General features: G+C 36.6%; 1 protein-coding gene across 15 annotated transcripts in view; it reads right to left on the bottom strand.

Annotated features, from left to right (window-relative positions):
* Nucleotides 1–10,861, bottom strand: part of TCF4 (transcription factor 4) — a 366,252-nt gene that overhangs the window by 99,092 nt on the left and 256,299 nt on the right. For 2 of the 15 annotated variants that reach the window (XM_008014016.3, XM_008014017.3), the window contains exon 1: nt 1–5. This exon is cut by the window's left edge and continues 654 nt beyond it. The exons of the other annotated variants lie outside the window; for them this stretch is intronic. The gene's annotated coding sequence lies outside the window, so the exon portion shown is untranslated. Of the gene's footprint in view, nt 6–10,861 lie in introns of those variants that run through there. 15 annotated transcript variants of the gene reach the window in all.

Below are 10,861 nucleotides of genomic sequence, written 5' to 3'. Positions count from 1 at the left end.
CTAATAACTCTGCCATCTGTCTCTGCTGCTGGCTAGCTCCCAGCATTGTACGCAGCTGCCTGAGAACTCGACTCGGAGAAAGGGGAGGGAAAGGGGAGGGAAGAGAGAAAAAAAAAAAAAAAAAAAAAAAACCACCACGTCTCTGACCCCGCTCAAAAGGAGAGAGGGGGCACTGTTTTCTGACTGCTTGGTCAACAACCTACAAAACGGGGTTGCGGAATGAAACAGAGTAGCAGTACGGCCCGCCCCGGGCTCCGCGGGCCCCGGCCTCCCCGGAGCTGGTGGGAAGCGCAGCCGCCCATGAACTTCACCTCGCCCCGCCGCAGACGGCCGCATGGGCCCAGAGACTGCGGAGGGGCTGGGGCGCTGCTCCCCTCACTGGCGCTGGGCGCCCCCAAAGGCGCACGTTTTCCACTATGGAGTTGGGTGCTTTCACTGTGGCTTTGGACAATGTACTGCCAACTTCACGCTATTTGTCTGCTGGGCTCAGAAGCAAGTTTATTGGTACCTTCGAACCGACGAATATCTTACAGCTGTCAATTTCCTCAAAGGCACCCCTGAGACCACATTTTCAGAGTTTTGCAGCATCCCCGCAGCCCAGTATCTGTATAAATATTTTAACAAACATCTCATGCACATTTTTACTAAACTTCGATTTTGCTAAACTTTAAGAACGTGAAAACCTTCGTTGACCTTTATTGATCACAACTGAACAATAGAATACTTATAGATGGCACGGTTTCTAACAAGCAAGTTGATATATTTATTTATTGTCTTTTAAAAATATTATACCAATCAACAAAAAGTGTGGGGGGAGGTACAAAAAAAGGAAAGAAAGAAAGGGAGGGATGCGGGGAGAGAAGATGGGCTGACTTGAGCTTGCCAAATTCAGAGCATCACAGGAAAGGAGGGCCTCTGGGAATTGATCCCAAATGAAACTAAATCATTTGCATATGCCGAAGCAAATGCCACCCGGGCATACATCTATTCTCAAGAATCAACTTTAATAATTCAAAGCACCTATTTCCTTACAACTCAATATGGTAACAAAACACATACAGTATTAATAAACAAGGAGGAATAGTGGTGTTGGTTCTGAGGAGCAAACCCCGGGCTAATAGTGGAAAGTTTCCCCACTCTCTAAAATAAACACACACACACCGCACATCCACACACACGTATCGAAGGCCCAGAGGTTTGTCTAACTCACTTGCTCTGCATTTATTCGGAAGGTCCCCAGAGGTTTGTGTAAACAGTACTTGAATTATAATCACACATTTCATTCAAATTTCATGCTTTGAGGATTTTTTCCTCATTAGAATAGTTAGTTGTCAATCTGACAGGATCACATTTGTAACCTTTAAACCACCCTCGGTGCTTAATACACAAGGCCAGGGTACCCACCTACCAGAGGACAGTATGTAAAAACCACCACTTAGAAAAGAGGCTGGAATTTAAAGAGATAAGTTGGGGGGTTTCCTGGTTATTGTTCCTTTGTTGTTTCTTCCCTTATTTAGAAGGCTTTTCTAGATCCTAACTTTCCATGGGCAGACTGCTAGAAAGATCTCTAAACTCTTTTGATAAATAATCATTCTGCTTCATCTACGTTAAATACCTTTTCTTACCTATTTTGCAAACATATAAATGCCTTTCTATTAATTATGTAAATATAAACAAAATTGTCATGGCTTAATGAACTACAATTCCTATTTTTAAAATTGAAGCTCTCATTTCTTTTAATATATTGTTAACATGTGCATAAATAAATATTTTTAATCTGATGAGGTGAAATCGATTTTTAAAGCCTGACAATTCAGCACATGAGACTGAAAAAATTAAAATGAGACTAGAACATTAAGCTTCTGGGCTTCATTGCCTAATGGAAACAAGTCTAAGATTTCAAAAGCAACAATTTACAATGATTAATAAAGATATACAGCTTTGAAAGGTATCTATGAATTATAGCCAGTGAGACACTGAACGTATTATCATCCAGTGATGTTTGGTTTTGGTTTGCTGACCTTGGAGTACATTTCAATCGCAGAACTCAAGTCAGTGGCTTGTCAACTGAGACATTTCTGCGATCTCAGCCTTTGAAGTTTTCTTTGTGACAGAAATATCATCCATGATAAATTTTTAGTGTGATGCGTGGGGAGTTAGAACAGAAGTATAAGAACAACTGAAGCTATATGCATAAATTCACGTGTTTCAGAATAATTTTAAAGAAGTCTTAATCTTAAGCAGACAATTTTTACAGGACCCTAAACTGGTCTACTGCTTGTTTCACAGACACAGTTTTCACATTAGTATATAACCGGACAAGTTACCCAACCAGCAGTAGGTAACTTGGTTACCTACTTGGTACCACCCCTCCCCCCGACACCCGGCCTTGTTACCACTGAAATGATGAGGAATGATGGTTAGCCACACTACACAGAAAGCCACCATCCCTCTCTGGTGCTTGGACAAAGCACTATCGAGGACACTGGGGGTAGTCAATGAACCCAGCTGTTTTTCTGCCACTTTTGGGGGAAAAAATTCTTACCAGCAAAACTGTCTAGAAGTGTTGACCACTTAAATGAAACCCACATGATTCTTATTTTCCTCTAGAATCTAAAGTTTACAGTTCTTTTGTAATTTTCCAAAAAGTCTTTGACAGATGTATTTGAAGTGAAGCAGAATTGACAACACTCATCTACAGTTGTGTTATTATAAGAAACTGGGAAATATTTGACCTAAAATCCCCAATGCATTGGTATAGTATTACCTACAAGGTAGATGTTCAATAAAAACTTGCTGAATGAATGAATAAGTGCATTAAAGAACAAGTAAATATTCGGAATCTACATCACTTGAATGAAGAGCTATATTCCACTATTTCATGAACAATTATTTAGTGATTCCCAACTTTGGGTTAAGCTCCATTTGGGGACATGTACAGGGTTCAGAGACATGTCAATTTTCTTCCTGCCCTTGAATTTGACCTCATGGCTGAAGCGAGAAAATATGACTAAAGAATAATGTTTTAATTGTGAAATAGGGGCAATTGCACATACATTAAACAATTAGATAACAAACTATTACAGGGTAAAGAGCTGAACTATCCACCCGACCACAGAGCTCATTAGAGTAGATTCTACCTTTATTTCTGAATAATGACTACATTACATGGTTACTGCAAAGTCCAAATAAACCTAATAAACACCTACACACACACAAACTGCCCTGCATATTGCAGTATAAGGCAGGGAACTCAACAAATAGAAGCTGAATAAATGAATGAATGAATAATGGTCATATGGAAAGAATTCCCATTTTTCTCCCCCCAAATATAACTTGGTAGAACGTGAACAATTCCATGTTTCTGTTTAAGTCACTGAACACCAAAAGTTGTTTTTGTTGTTGTTGTTGTTGTTTTGTTGTCTTTTTTTTTTTTTTTTTAGCATAACACCTGCTTATTTCTACAATGCTGACCTTTTTTGCCTAGCATGGCTAAATTAGCTAAACATCACACCCTAAGGAAAATAGTGATATTCATTAATATACAATGGTTACATAACATAATGTGAACAAGCCAGCCTATAAATTAAATAACCACCTCAGGTAAACATCTACCCATCAAAAATATATTTGCTAATAAAACAACACTTAATACATCCACAGTACAGTGATACACAATTTAAAGAACATATAATAATTGCCTTCACTTATTTAATCTCCATAACTAGTACTCTGTGACAAGTATTATCAATCCCACTTTAAAGACAAAGAATTAAGGCTCAAAGATCCTTAGATGACATTTTATAGATCAAAAGCTACTAAGACATTGGAATCAGGATGTGAGTAAAGTTATTAAATCAGAGTGCTTAAACTTGAGGGTCAGACACATCTTGATGAGTAACCTTGTTAGTCCCCAGCAGTGTGACTCTGGCCAAGCTATCTCACAGGTTTGAGTGTTAGTTCCTTCATCTAGTTAATAACACAGCTTCTTTTGAGGCTTAAATGAGAAGACACCTAGTTCACAGTATCAGCAGCATGTTATAAAGGAGAGTGCATTTCCTTGTGTCTCCTCTGCTGTTTCCTCTATGCAAGAGTGCCTTAAAGAGCAGCAGCAAAAAAAACCAAAAAACCAAAAAAAAAAAAAAACCTCCACCTAAAATAGACTTAGGTAACAGAAGTCTGCTAAAATGGGTAAAAGAATTATAAAAATACAGCACCATGCTAAACTCTTCCCAATGGAGCAAAGATATTCAATCACAAATCTTTTTGGAGCACCCAACACGACTGGCCTGAGAATTATGTATGTATTCAAAAATATAATTTCTGCTGATGTGTTAGTATTCAAATCTATGTTCTCATCTTTAAACTTACAGGAACAGTAAATGTTGCCAAGCCAATGAATAGGAGGTTACCCTTGTCCATTGAAAAAAGGAGTATAGTTTATTTAGAAGCTAAACTAATTGGTATTTTTTGCTCTCCAGTAGGAGTCACTATTAACAAAAAATTTAATTCAGAAGCTAAATTAAGGCTGATGTTTAGTTAGTAGATGCATATATATGGAATGTTATAAAAATTGTAATAAATGGTGATAGCTTAGACCCAACAAAGGATTAATGTTTCATATTCAACTTAAACTGCAATGACAAAAATCCCTAATAGGCATGAGTACAACTTCATAAAAGATCTAATTTAACAGGAGGACACACACACACACACACACACACACACACAAATTTATTCTGATGACCATAACTTGAGACAGCCTTGTAATTTAATAATGAACACCAACAAACCTCTTACATGTGTATTCCCATATTTCTTTGTATTGAAATCTTAAGACTATGAAATAACTGTTTTCTTATTAAGCAATTAAGATTTTTACTTTTTCAACTGGGATCCTAACTATTTTAAACTTTTTTTCAACATACACACACATCTGGAGAAAATATTTATCAGATAAACATACTTATTGGAAAAGTAGTAAATGTACTTATCTGAAGTAAATCCATATTACACGAAGAAGTCAGATAAAGCACAAATCATCTCAATCTTTTTAGTGGCATGAACTTATTTTCTTGGCATCATTTAGATATTAGCAGGTAAAATAGTTTTAACTATTTATATGGTTCAAATATGGAAACATTTAGTTTGGAAGATGCTTTTATCACAGAAAAGTATCAAAATATCAGCATAAACTGTGAAATCTAATTTTATTTGTGTCTTTATTAGTGGCTTCCTACGTTATCTTGAATTGGTTATTTTTATATGGCCTGGGTTCATATGTAGACGTTCAAATGGTTTATCACATAATCCAATATTTATTTTCTGAGTGACTAGTCAGATAGCTTGCAGTCATATTGATTATAAAGTAATTCACATTGATTACTAAGGTAAGCAATGGGTTATTTTTTAACTAGATTTTTGATCCGTAAGTAAATATTTGACTTCTACCTTTCTGTGGCACTATTTCCCTTTAGAAGAAAGAAGAAACTTCTCATTTTGCTTTATGTGGCATTATAAAAACTCACACAGACATATATGGTTTGGAGACATAGCAGCATGCAAAACAGATACAAAAACCAGGTTCTCAAATTTCAGTATACAGTGAAATCTGATCAGATTCATTTCCCCACTTTTCCACATATTTTCACATGTCTGAGGTAAAGAATTCAATGAGTATGCCATTATCTATATGAACATAACATCTTCTATGAAATTCAACAAACCAGAGATATAAAACAGCATTACCTTGCAAACAAGGTAAAATGTAGCTAATAGCATTATGTGATATGGCAAAGTGTAATACCAAAGTAGCAAGACCAGAATATATAGATTTTTAGGTTTAATTACACTGGAACCTATACACTTGACTCAAAGTGAAATTCACTTCTTCCTCAATTTTTTGCAAAGTAACTGCAAAAGTCACAAATTTACTACTAAATCTCTCAAATATTAAATGAAATTAGACAAAGACAGTGTAATTGACACATCTGAAGACTAGATGTGATTTTTATTTAAGGAGAAAAGACTTCACTATGCCTCTTATTTTTCCCCAGGCCGTCAATCTCTTTCCCTTGGGATAAGTGGAATGTTCTTTAAAAAAAAAAAAAAAAAAAAAAAACCCTTACACTAACCCAGTGTAATCCATAGCCAGTCTCCAAGTTTGATACAAAAACAAACCATTTCTATTTTGGTACAATGAGGAAGCATCACACTGGACAATGTAAAAACAGTGATGGAGGAAGTTGACTCAGATTGCTGCACTTCCTAGATGAAGTCAGTTAGCGAGCTTACCACAATCACCTGAGTCAAATGAAATTCGAGGACAATTGTTTTTTTTCCGTCAAATTGGTACACGTGTAAAGGAATTCCCAAAAAGTTAGAGGGGAAATCCTAGTTATGTTTATTTGTCTGGATGAAGGATGATAGTTGAGAAACTTTTAACAAAAAATGGATTGATGAAGCTGGCTGGAATCTCAGCACAGGATGTTCTCAATTTTAAAAAATTTGTGAATAAATATCAGGCTTCCCAATGCATTGCTCGGTAATCAGAGTGGAAATGTGATATCATAATGAAAATGATTTTCACTCTAAACGAACTAATTATCTAGGGTTTATTAACCCTCTTTGGGGGTGAAGATTCTAGCAATTTCCTGAGGTTTCTAACTGTTGATCACCTTTGTTGTTTGACATGATGGAGCAATAGAACAACTTGCTAGGCACAGAACAAACAATTGTCAAATACTTTAATGGCCATCTCTGACAAACGGAATGAAAAGAGTAGGTGTAAAGGAAAAACGAAACATAAATTTTAAAGATGCAAGTGAATGACCATACAGTGAAAGCATCCAACGTACATCCACCATTGAAGTGCCTTTTCAAGTTCATGTTTAGCAGTTCCCTCAAGGCCAATCGATAGCCTATAGCTTAAGCAGGTCAATGGTCCATTCCTAATCTAAATGTGGTGTTCTTTAACTCAAAATAAACTTAAATTTTAACTACTGAGTTTTCAAAATAAGCACTCTCGTCATTCTGTTAATCAAAAGCATTTACCTACCCCACACATAAACACAGACAAGACCAGGAAGGAACAGGTGAGACAAGTTTTGCATCATCTTCTATTAAAAAACAAGCGCTTAGAGTAAATCCCACGAGTAATCTAAAATAAATTGTTTTAAAGAGATAACATGCAATTTTTAAAAACTCTGGGTTTTAATTAAATACAGTGAAAGAAATTCACAAGCTTTTATTGAGCATAAACAGTACTAAAATAAGAATGATTTGGGAAAAAATGATACTGATAAATTTTGGCTTTCAACATTAACAAAGCTGAATCAGGTATGGGTAATGAGTGTGAAAAAGTAATGTGGCAGTATTGGTCTTATTTCCTTCATTTATGGTTGGGCCAAAAATTGACATAAAAGTCATCAACTAGCTTTACTGACAGCAGTGCCAAAGGCCAAATTATGGTGCTTACCAACCAAAGACATGAAAATTGTCTCTATTTGTTGGACAGGGGTATTTGTTTTCAACAATATCAGCACTTTGACCTCTTCAGGCGTGACTATCAAACGCATTCTGATCAAAAAACAACTTCAGCATTTCTAAATATTAGTCAAAATGACAAACAGGACAACTCTCACCTTTCCCTCCTGTTGAAGATATCCTTTACTGCTGAGTGGGGCGTGTTCTCTAACATCTGTTGAGGAACTGAATGCCACGTTCTTTATGGGGTCTGGACCTCTACCTACTTAGTGCCATCATATAGTAACTGTGTTGCGTGTAAGGAAACGGTACAGAACATATGATAAAGACAAGAGTTCCTCAAGATATACCCATTTTGTATATGGGCTGTGACCTTCAAACTTGCCAGCAATGTTGAATTTTTTTTTTTTTTTTTTTTTTTTTTTTTTTGAGATGGAGTCTTACTCTGTTGCCAAACTGGAGTGCAGTGGTACAATCTTGGCTCACTGCAACCTCTGCCTCCTGGGTTCAAGCAATTCTCCTGCCTCAGCCTCCCGAGTAACTGGGACTACAGGTGTGTGCCACCATGCCCAGCTAATTTTTGTATAGTAGAGATGGGGTTTCGCTATGCTGGCCAGGATGGTCTCGATCTCTTGACCTCGTGATCTGCCCACCTCGGCCTCCCAAAGTGCTGGGATTATCGGCATGAGCAGTGCACCGCGCCTGACCTGTTGGATATCTTTAATCAACTGCTCATATGTTCTGCAATAAACATATGTATACTTTATTAAAAATCTAAATGTATTGTGTCCATTACATTTTCTTTTTTTTTTTTTTCTCTTTTTTTTTTTTCTTGAGACTAAGTCTTGCTCTGTCACCAGGCTGCAGTGCAGTGGTATGATCTTGGCTCACTGCAACCTCCATCTCCTGGGTTCAAGCAATTCTCTTGCCTCAGCCTCCTGAGTAGCTGGGATTACTGGCATGTGCCATCACACCTGGCTAATTTTTGTATTTTGTATTCACATGTTGGCCAGGATGGTCTTGAACTCCTGATCTCACGATCCACCCGCCTCGGCCTCCCAAAGTGCTAGAATTACAGGCGTGAGCAACCATGCCCGGCCGTCCATCACATTTTCTATGAGTTAAATATTTCTGGATTGAGTCATTATTAGTAGTACAATTATTAAACAAATGATTATACATTTTATGACAATTATTAAACATGAGAAAGTTTTAAACATTAAACTATCTTTCTTTAAAGACTTACAATAGAGCTAAAGTTTCTGGTTTTCCAATATAGCATGTGGGGATAAGAACCAATCCCACCTCTCCTCTTGAGCTCACCAGATAAGCAGTATAATGTGGAGGCCAGAAATCAAGATGTTGGTTTAAGTTTCGGCTTCATTTCTAAGTAGCTCTTTAAACCTGAGTAAGCTCTAGCTTTGTATAAATCTGTTTCTTTATAAACCAATAATTTTCAAATAACTGTGTTAAATTGTGATCTTATAAACTTTGTTCCAATCCCTAAATTCTGTGTTTATGTTTTTATCATAATGTAGTATCTCTGGCAAATCAATCTCTGAAAAACGTAAAAACAATCAAAAGTTGTTTCTCTAGTTGACCAAGCAAAAGCTCCACACAGTCCCTGTGATTTTCAGGGAAGAGACAGACAGAAGCTGCTAGACAGAAGCTCAGTGGAGTATCTGTGGCCACTGTCTTAATCATGCCAGATCTGCAGCTCTCTGTCACCCAGAATCACGTTCTGTAGTCGCTTCCAGATAAGGACTATATTCTAGAATATAAGATTCTCCAGCAAAGTTCAGTGTCTTGTTAAATAAACATGTCATCTACCTTGCTGCTCCCAAATATCTTAAATTCCTAAACAAAGATGATAATTTAGCTTTCTTTGCCCTGTGCTCCAACAATACAATCTGCACACAATAGGAGCCCAATCACATTTTGCTCATCGAGTGAATGAGGAACGAAAAGAGATTTATTTCCTTCCTTTCCACAACAACAGAAATCATCATGTCCACAGAGAAAAGAGTTTGTCAGAAAAACACATGATAGCCAGCTGTAACTTCCATTTGAAAATAAGTCTTCATGAAATGAGAAAATGAGCATATTACTAGACAACAATTTTCAATAGAGTTATATCTACTTTACACTGATAAAACGTGCACATAATTATGAGGAGCTGTTCCCCTAGTTTCCAAATGTTCTAAATATTATTTTTGATTTCATGAGCCTGGTCTGTACTTTACCTAGATTATAATCTGCTGAAGATCGGGGTGAACCAAATTTTATTTGCTATCCTGGCAGAGAGTGTATTCAAAAACATAAAATTCACAGAAGAAGGGGGCGTGAGGGATCTAATTTACCTTCCTTTCTCTTGTATAGTGTGGCTACTCTCTCAATATGATAACTAATAATGCCAACAACATGCTAAAGGCATAAAGATGGACACATCTATTGTCACTTTTGAGAGGTAATATTGTCATGCCACTTATTATATGTGTGCAGACTTTCGTTTGTTTCACGTGTTCTTTAATTTTTTTTGGCAAGTCTCCTTTACTTATTTAATCTATATTCTACTTTGAACATTCAATTATAAATATTTTCTTAGAGGGACACCATATTCTATGGGCAAATATTATTTCCTAATGACGTGGAAGAAAACAAAGGGAAGAAACAGGTGCTTTCCATGTCATTTCCACATATTTAACTTTTTATTTGTTGTCCTTTCCAACACATTCCATTTATGTAGATTTGAGGCACTACAGAAAAAAAAAAAAACAACTTAAAAAAATTATTTTGTTGCATTGTTAACAGAAATATATGTTCATAACAAAGGACCTCAACAACAATTACAGTAAGCCAGGTGGCTGATTCCATCTTTATATCATACATTACACTGTTACCATGGACTACATGATTACATAATTTAGGATGTACTTGCTATCACTGTATTTTTAAGAGTCATATAAGCTCTGTATTTATTAGTCTGCAAGGAAAACCAGTGATACCAGACCCTTATAAAGCATTACAAAATGAACTCTGATTTGTACAACTACTTGTGGCCGTACACACTTTGGTGCAAATCTTCCCAATGGCAGAAACATTGGCCATTGCTGTCCACCTTCCAGGAGGCCTGGCACTTAGTAGGTGTGCTATAAATATTTGTGAATTTTTCAACCTCATACTTGAACTTTAAGCTGACTCAGTGCCAAGTGAGTACACCTACAACTTCTGACTGACGTCAGGGTTTCTTTCCCTTTGAGGAGATAGAGACTCCATGTGACAATATGGGAGGAATTACACTCTGTATCACCAGTTACTTCTGTGATGTATATATTTGATGAATAGAATTTTGTTGACTAGAATTCTAAGAGAAAGG

The sequence above is a fragment of the Chlorocebus sabaeus genome, chromosome 18, assembly GCF_047675955.1.
Source record: "Chlorocebus sabaeus isolate Y175 chromosome 18, mChlSab1.0.hap1, whole genome shotgun sequence".
NCBI classification, from domain to species: Eukaryota; Metazoa; Chordata; class Mammalia; order Primates; family Cercopithecidae; genus Chlorocebus; species Chlorocebus sabaeus.
Note: the sequence above shows the minus strand (reverse complement) of the source record. Positions and strands in the feature narration are given on the sequence as shown.